Genomic DNA, 8,352 nt, shown 5'->3' with positions numbered 1-8,352 from the left:
TTTTAATCTAAATATAAAAAGATAGATTAAAAACTCTCAAAACTTATTTAAAACCACCAACCAAGACAACTAAAAAAAGAAGTTTCTAAACTTACAATTCACCATAAATATAAGAAAACAAAACCTTAAACACCCATCAATTCTCCAAGACAAAATGTATCATCTAATAACTGGTCCTGTTGCCTTGTAACACCACAACTAGAATGCGAGACCCTCTCGCAACACTATAATTTGCACCAAACAAACTTCTCATCCATTAATGTGGTAATTGGTAACTAATCCTTATAGAACCTGTGTATGCTTCCATCCTTTCTGCAACTTCACTGCACACACATGTCACACATATCAGATACCATGCTCGTCCTGACTTGTTCCAACTAATTAAGTTCTCCTATTATTTGACTCATAACCTTACGAGGTACACTACAATAATATATTATATTAGAGTCCAAAAAATAGCGTTGGCTAGAAAACATATATTGATAGAGTTAGTTATAACCACTCTAACTAGACACTAAATACTAATATCATGTAGAGTTGGTTAAGCACACTATACAAGGACGCAAATTGCTAAGTGTTGAATAGAGAAGCTAGGGCCGAGAGGATGCTAGCTTAAATAGAGGAAAAGTTGGAGCATGACCCTCACAACATTCAAGACGTGGAAGCCATAAACTAGGGCCAGGTCGTTGCTATCTCGAAGGAGGGAAAGTTAGGGTTTGATCTGTGTGTAAGACTTTGCTAGGGTACATCGTGGGCTTGGTTGTCTCAAAGGTAGGTGTGAGTAAGGGTTTGGTCCTCGCTAGGTGACTTAAGTAGTGTCACCTACAACATTATGTGATCTTTAATTTTTTTCCTATACACGCTAGCTTTACCTTTTCTCACTAATCAGTTTGCATTTTCAGTCAATTTCATTCTCTCACTCTCTCTCATTTCAATAAGTGCTCTTCATTTTCATTTTCCCTCTTCAATGTGCGTCTATGTTCTTTGGAGGTTCTTTAGTGTTTTTCACTGTGCGTAGCTTCCAACTAGTAGGGAGGAGATCTTCAAACTGGTAGAGAGGAGAGCTTCCAACTCCCGGTAGTATCTTTCTAATCTGATAAAGGTGGAAAGGAGAGCTTGGAAGGTTTGGTGCCTAATCAAGGTGCAAGATTTTATTTTTTTTCGTTTTGTTTGTTTTTATTAATCGTATTGGTTCACCATGAGTGAGGTTAATTTTGTAGATCTGAGTTGACGTTAAGGAGAATAAGGTTTGTAACTTGACTTTCGTTTTGAAAATGCAAAATCTCTATGTTGTCTTCATTTTCATTTCGATCTCATTCTTGGATTGTTGTATCTTTATTGAAGGTTAACATTGACGTTGGTGAAGGTTCCCCATTGCAAAGTGGTTGGATCCATTAGTGCTAGTGGGTGGACTTTTTCTTCTCGTGGTGGTGGTGGTGAGTAGCTTGCCCATTTTCATTTTCGATATCATTCTTGGGTTGTGGATTCTTTGTTGAAGGTTTCCATAGGCATTGGTGAAGGTTCCTCATTGTGTCGTGGCTGGATCCATTAGTGTTGGTAGCTGTACTTTTTCTTCTTGCGACAATGGTGGTGAGTAGCTATTCCATTTTCATTTTCGATCTCATTTTTGGGTTGTAGGTTCTCTGTTGAAGGTTTCCATTAGCGTTGGTGAATGTTTCTCGTTGCATTGTGGCTAGAAATGAATGATATAATAGGATTAGGAAGGTTATCCTGAATGTGGTAATGAGATTCTAAGTATGACGTACAACTTTTTATTTATTTTTTGCATGGGCTTAGCGAGGGCCAAGCCTTCACAAGCCTTTAACCAATGTTTTTTTTCTCTAGTTAGGGCTTGACCCTCTCATGATCAAATTGAGTTAGAGTTTAGTGTTCTCTAGGTTAGAGTAAGCAAGAGCTTGACCAACCTAAAAAACGGACAATATTTCGAATGCGGTGATTGACCACACCGATGTTATCTCTCGAATTTGAGCTCGAAATAGCCCAGTCTAACCGTGAGTATAGGGACACGCTTCAATACATAATTTATTTTTTTTATAAATGGCCATTGTGATTCATGATAATCGGAAACTCAGCACCCACGAGATCCTATTATACTTATTTCTGTATTATTTTGGACAATATGAGTTGTTTTCTTTGTCATTTTATCATGTTTACAACATTTTTCTTTTTTTTTCCATATATAATGGCTATTGTACCCTTCCAACAAGACTTTATTCAAAATGAGTACTTGGCTTCTACAAAGACAGAGAAGTAGAAAGTAGATGAGGCGCTTGTTATGGCGAAGTCAAAGCCCAAGTTAGGTGATTTGAAAAATAAATGCAAAAAAATGTCAAGTTTATTTATGGAGAGGAACAAATTTGAGATGTTAGTAATTATTGTAACTAATTTAGATTAGTTGTTAATTAATGTTAGATAACAATTTATAAATTATTTTATAAAATTTTATTAATAATAAAAAATATTTTAGATATGAATAATTTTTTAATTTATAAAATAATATCTAATTTAATTAATATAGTAGTTAATTATTTTTTATTTTTTAAATTATAAAATTAATTATTATTTAATGATTTTCTTGTAGTGTGATAGTTGATTTGATAGTTGATTTGAATTAGATTTTGAGTGTAAGTCATGAATTATTTACAAAATTAAGTGTAGAAACATGAAAATTATGGCCTCTTAGTCTTGAAAAAAGAAAGAAAAATACGAGAATAAAAATATGGTCCAATATTTCTATAATCATTTACACTAAGTAAAGACAACACACATAATTTGACAAAGAAGGTTTCAATAATAACATATCTAAAGAGATAATCTTATATAAGTTTATTATTGATAAAAACAATCACTACATATAAAGTTATTAAATAAAAAATAAATTTAGAGACTAAGATAATTAGTTATTATTTGACTAAATTAGAGATTATTTTATAAACTAAAAAAATTATTAATGTAGTATATTATTAATAAAAATTTATAAAATAGTTTTTAAATTGGTATTTAACCATCAACTACCAAGGTTTTAGTTACTTTTTCACTTTATATTCTAAATTAGTCTCTATTAATCTTTTAAAGACTAATTTATAATCTAAAATATTAGTGGTAACTAATGGTTGAATATCAATTTAGAAACCATTTTATAAATTTTTATTAATAATAAAAACCACTTTAGATATAATAATTTTTTAGTTTTTAAAATAATATCTAATTTAGTCAATATAGTGACTAATTATTTTTGTCTCTAAATTTTGTTATTATTTAATGATTTTCTTATGGTGAATATTTTAATATGGATTTCACAAATATTTCTTGTGAGACTCATCAAAATATTATTTTTATTGATCAAAACTTGTGTTCACAACATTCATTAATATGAAATTTTTTAAAAGTTCAAAGTCTAAGTTGAACAACAAAGTGAACTTTTCATCAATACTTTGAAGAAAGTTTTTAAAAGCTCAAAGCCAAGTTGAACAACAAAGTGAACTTTCCATCAATACTTTGAAGAGTCTCATAGGATGATAGTATAATATTCCAATAGAGTTCAATATTCTAAATTCTGAAACTAATGACATTTGTTGTTGTTACTTATTTTGTAGAACAAAATATGGGACACAAGAGTACATCCATGCTCAACATGGTAAGAACATGCTAAAAGGCAATAATAACCAAAGAGAAACAAAAGGCCTAGTGTTTCTCATATGCGATATTTGGAAGAATGACAAATCATGTTTTGCAGAGACGAAATCACATTTAAATGACAAAATTGAAAAGTATGTACATTAGCTATAGATCAATTTCTAGCAACTATAAGCTTTATAATCCTACCAATGAGAATATTGCAATAAATGGAAATGATGCTTTTGAAAAAGACAACTTCCGATGTATGTCTCTAGAAATGACGAAAGTGTTTTGTTTCCAATGCTTGGAGAACTTGTTCATAACAGACATGAAACTATTCATCTCAGAACAATGAAATTCCTCTAAAGAATGAGCTTAGAAGAATAGAAGATCTTTATGAGTCCATGAAAATGGTAGAAAATATATCACTATTTTGTCTCTACTGATTTTGGATCACTGCACTTAAAGAATACAAGCTAAGAAGAATATATAATAACACTTAATTATTTTTAAAAAAAAATTAATTTGTATTTAATAATTTTTTAAGTTTAACTAACTTCTATTTTCTATTTTAATGTAGGAGTCCAAAGGGGTGAGAAAAGCATGGAAAAGACAATCAATCACTGGTGTGGAACATATCTCAGCAGCAACAGAAAAGAAAGAATATAAAAAGAAGTAGTTGTTGGCTAAAGCTTGTAACATTCTTACGGTGTAGATATGATGGTTACTATTTTTGAATGAATGAAACAGTGTATAATAAAAGGCCTGGTGGCGATTTTGAATTGATTTGTGGTGAATATAAATAAATGGGAGTGAGGCCAAGACGTTAACCACTCAGTTACAACAAAAATGACAACACAACAACGAAAACGATTGGTAACTACGTCCACTTCAACCTAATAATGACCCTTACTTTCATGGAGGAGGACTGCATTCTTATTTATAATTTTAAATAAAGAAATATCTAAAGTAACTTTTGAGTTTTTATCAGTCAAATTTGGAAGCTTTTTAAATAGAGAAGGGTGTAGGAAATTTATAGTGAAGTTTTAATTAGAGATTCTTCTAAAGTAGATTTTAAATTTTTTTCATTAATTAACACTTATAAATATCTCATTGTATTTGACATTTTCAAGGTAAGGAAACTTGAGTTCACTCTATTTTATTCTCAACTCTTCCTCTAACAAAGTGATATTAAGAACTTGGTTTGATTTAGAGAGTTGAGTGATGAGAAATGATGTGTTTACTATCTTTCAATTTTCTCGTCTTACCAAAAGAAAATTATGAAAAATGGTGTCTTTCCACGAAAATGTTGCTAGGCTTTTAATGTGTTTTAGAGATTGTAGAAAAAGGGTATGGAGAGTCACAAGATGAAGAAAACTTATCTCAATATGAGATGGAAACTTTGTTAAAAATAAGAAAAAGGGATCAACAAACTTTTACTCTCATCCACCAATGTTTGGATGACCGTTGTTCGAGAAGGTTGCCTACACTATGATGTCAAAGGTCGCTTGGGAGTTCTTAGAAAAATCCTTCCAAGACGTCGACGAAGTGAATAAGATAAGACTCCAATCACTAATGAATGACTTTGAAGCTATGAAGATGAAGCAATCTGAATCAATTTCGAATTATTTCTCAAGAGTAAAGATAATTGTTAATCAATCAAAGAAATATGAAGATAAAATAGAAGATGTTCGTATGGCAGAGAAGATTGTTCGTTTCTTGACTCCAACGTTCAATTATGTGGTATGTGTGATGGAAGAATGAAGAAAGCTTCTTTAATGAAGAAAGAATGAAGAGACAAGAACAGTCATTGGAGCAAACCTTCAAAGTTCAAGCTTCTTTAAAGAATAATGGATGATTTAGGAGTGAATAAGGACGTGGACAAGGAAGAGGACATAGTCATGGACAAGAAGGAAAAATACATAGAAACGACTATTCAAACAATGAGAAAAGAAGTTATTTATCATCAAGAGCCCATGAAAGAGCAATAGGAAGAGGTCATAATTGTTTTTAAAATGAAAGAAGGTATGAGAAATTTAAAGTAGATTGCTACAATTGCACAAACTTGATCATTTTTCTTCGAAATGTCGTCTTAATGACATGGAAGAAAAAGTTAATCTTGTTAATGAAAAGAAGAGTCAACTTTGTTATTAAAACTAAAAGGTGAAAATAAGGATGTCAATTGTTTAGGGTTTAGGGTTTAAAGTTATTTGTGGTACTTAGACAATGATTTTAACAATCATATGTGTGGATACAAGGAGAAATTTTTTGGAACTTAATGAGAATGTGAAAGAAAATATGTATTTCAAAGACTCATTGAAGGTTCAAATTGAAGGAATATGTACAATTCTAATCTTTTCCACCAAAGATGAAAGTCATAAGTTGAAAAAGGATATGAGATTCTCATGAAAGATAAATATTTGTGGCTTGAAGATCAAAATTAAAATTTGATTGCTAAGGTGCTTATGTCAAGAAACATAATTATCTTGAATCTAAAAACTATTGAAGTAAAGTGTTTTAAGGTGAGAAGAAGAGTTTGGACACTTAAACTTTGGAGCCCTTAAAAGATTGGGAGAAATAGAGATGGTAAATGGATGCCTCCAATCAACAATCCTAATCAATTGTGTGAAACATGTCTTCTTGGAAAGCATGCAAGAAGAAGTTTTATGAAAGTAGTTGCATCAAGAGTAACCAAACCACTTTAACTTACATAACAATATATGTGATCCAATCAATCCACATTGATTTAGCAAAAATATGCATTTCTTACTTTTTCATTGATGATTTCAGTAGAAAAACATAGGTATATTTTCTCAATCAAAAGTTAAAAGTTTTTGTTGAGAACTTTAAGGCTTAGTTGAAAAAATAATAACTTTAAAATTATAGCTTTGGATCCCATCCATAAGGAGAATTCACTTCTAAGAAGTTCAATGATTTTTTTACAGTTATAAATACCTTATTGTATTTGACATTTTCAAGGCAATAAAATATGAGTTCACTCTCTTTTATTCTCACCTCTTCCTATAACATGCCCAAGTCAAATTAGTCACTAAACATATAAGAAACGAAGGAATATCAAAACAAAAATCAAAATATTTATTTCTGCTCTTTTAAGAATCTATTTCATTTTCCTTTGATATGGTTTTATCAGTAAATATAAAAAAAAATCACCTTTTTCTAACTCGTCACTAATTGAAAGACTTGAAGATGCTATAAAAAAAAATCTAAGATAGTAAAAAGAGCATTGATATTTTGGTAGTTTGCTATATAGTTTTTGAAAATAGAAAATGAAGTATAATTTGAAAATAACTAATAAATATAGATTAAAAAGCATTTTAACAATTTCTTACCAGCAATCCTAAATTTCTTTGCCTGGTGTACCTAAGAAACCAACCAATAGAATAAAACCAAGTCAATGCCATCTTGGACCAGGAACCTAAATTGAACAAACTAATTCAATGGAACATAATTATTGTTGATTTGCACAGCAAATGATGAACAAGATCTGAGCCAGAGACCTATGGGCAACCAATCCAGCTTCCCATCCCTTCTCAGAAGTGAGAAGTAAACAAATAACAGATACCAAAAAAGATTGAAATCTCAAGTAAACATGACCTTGGTTTTGCAGAAGACAAATTCCAATTCAAATCCAACCATTTAGCTTGGATTCATTGGAGGAGCAATACAGCATGCATGACTCCTCATACGCCATTTGGTAAGGCCATGACCATTGTGATGGGGTCAACAAATGGCATACAGGGAGCCAGGCACACAACACAACAAAGGTTACTTCCTTGAGCAACATGCAGAAGATGGAAGATGACGATGATGATGATGATGATGATATGTATATGCACAGATATGCTAAGAAATGTAAGATGCAATTAAGCAGAAGGTACCCGTTGATCTTGAGTGAAGATTGTGCAGGATGTGATCTGAAAGCGATCCAAGCTAGGTGGAGGAATTAAGTGAGGAGCATATATACAATAAAAGGAAAGAAAGTGTGCTCCAAAATCTAAAGTTCACAACCAAAAGGACAAAAAGGGTCCCTCTTAGTTGCATAGGCTACTGTTTTCTACTTGCAAAACAACCAAGCAGCTTTAAAGTTGGGAATTTGGCATCAAGTGTAGGTAGCTTTGAAAATACTTTAGGTGGAAGACCATGTCTTTTTCCAACCTTTTTAAACTCTCTTAAGGTTAGGATATGAGTTTGAAGAGATTAGGGTACATATAAGGACTTTAATAAAGAGGGTAAGAGGGAGATGAAGGTGGATAACAACCACACCCTTTTCCTGTTTGCTGGAACCTATGATGACTCTAGGGTATGCAATTTCTTTTTCCATTCCACATAAAAACTGCAATTTCTTTTTCATCTTCTGCAACAGATTTGTCACCAAGTGTTTGGATCACCTTAGATTCTTATCACTCCTAAGATGGAACATCTTCAAAGAACCAGATCTTTCCCTATCCTTGTCCTTTTCCATTTATACTTTCTGTTACTTCTGTTTTTTCTTTTTCTCTTTCTCTTTCTCATTTTGGTACACGTGATGTATCAATACATTATTATTATTGTCTTCAACATCAAGGGAGCTTCATTACACAGAACTTGGTTACTTCTTCCTCTTCACCCTTCTCTCTTGTAATTTCAACAAACTTCTGCACGCAATTTCAAATTTATGACCTACGTTTATATGCTATATATACACAGATACCC

The 8,352-nt window shown here is 31.6% G+C and overlaps 1 long non-coding RNA gene across 1 annotated transcript; it reads right to left on the bottom strand.

Moving 5' to 3' along the window:
* On the bottom strand, nt 1-7,842 carry LOC137830266 (uncharacterized). The gene is made up of 2 exons (XR_011084172.1): nt 7,539-7,842; nt 1-323 (listed from the first exon to the last, which is right to left on the bottom strand). It is a non-coding gene; the product is annotated as an uncharacterized lncRNA (long non-coding RNA).
* Between the last annotated feature and the right edge of the window lie 510 nt (nt 7,843-8,352).

This window comes from Phaseolus vulgaris, chromosome 7 (genome assembly GCF_000499845.2).
Source record: "Phaseolus vulgaris cultivar G19833 chromosome 7, P. vulgaris v2.0, whole genome shotgun sequence".
NCBI lineage: Eukaryota > Viridiplantae > Streptophyta > Magnoliopsida > Fabales > Fabaceae > Phaseolus > Phaseolus vulgaris.
Note: the sequence above shows the minus strand (reverse complement) of the source record. Positions and strands in the feature narration are given on the sequence as shown.